This window comes from Hipposideros armiger, unplaced genomic scaffold, assembly GCF_001890085.2.
Source record: "Hipposideros armiger isolate ML-2016 unplaced genomic scaffold, ASM189008v1 scaffold_482, whole genome shotgun sequence".
NCBI lineage: Eukaryota > Metazoa > Chordata > Mammalia > Chiroptera > Hipposideridae > Hipposideros > Hipposideros armiger.
The window spans coordinates 852095-853051 of record NW_017731832.1 but is presented as its reverse complement, the minus strand read 5'-3'; the positions used below and the strand labels follow the sequence as shown (position 1 = coordinate 853051).

Here is a 957-nt window from a genome sequence, read left to right as displayed (position 1 = left end):
TCCTGACCCCAGTGGTAATCTATAACTGAGCAGATACAGTGGGATGCTCCTTTGTGGTTTTTAACTTCAAGCTTCAGGGAGCACACTGATGGCTCTCCATTCAGATCCAAGATAAGCAGTTCGATAAACTAGTCTATTTTTTATTAATTTATAACACTGGAGTATATTATGAAAAGTAGGCATCTGTTTCTTTAAATCCTCTATTAGAAGAGCCATAGCTTTTTGGTTACATAAGAGCAGCAGTGTCCAATGAAAGAATGCAAGTCACGTAAAGTTTCTAGTAGCCACATTAAAAGAAGTAAAAAGAAATAGGTGAAATTCATTTTAATAATATATTTCATTTAACCCAGTATATCCAAAATAGTATCATTTTGATGTTAATATTTTACTTTTTTTTTGGTTACTAGGTCTGCAAAATCCAGTGTGTATTTTATGCTATAGCATATCTCAGGTTCAACGAGCCACATTTCAAGTGTCCAATGGGCACACATGGCAAGTGGCTACCATTTTTTAATATGGCAGGTCTAGAGTTCCAGTATATTCACATTCAGTAGAATTTACACAAATTGGCATATTACACAGATTTCTGTGCAAATGGGGTCCTGAAAAACATAAGGCGGATCGTGATACTTTTAGCCTACAAAGGCAGATTTGAACTTGGTCCTAATGCGAGTATTGTAAGAGAGTTCTAATGGCCTTTGATTTCTTATTGTGGATAACACACGCCATAGTCGCAGTGCTTCAGCATGTAGCATGTAGTCTTTTCTGAGAAATAAATAAATCAGGAAGTCCAGTTAAGTGTATGTGTTATGTATTCAGCCTTTCATTAAATGTCACATGGTCCCAGAGAACCATCTCAGTATACTTTGACCTCTGCGTACCTTAGTCTTGGGCTATTTCTTGCAGTTATTTTTACAACTCCTTAAGACTACTTGGTCTGTATTGCTATTTCCATTG

The 957-nt window shown here is 36.3% G+C and overlaps 1 protein-coding gene across 4 annotated transcripts in view; it reads left to right on the top strand.

Moving 5' to 3' along the window:
• The window catches only part of STAT3 (signal transducer and activator of transcription 3), a 53629-nt gene that overhangs the window by 29379 nt on the left and 23293 nt on the right, over positions 1-957 (top strand). The gene's annotated exons all lie outside the window — the stretch shown is intronic.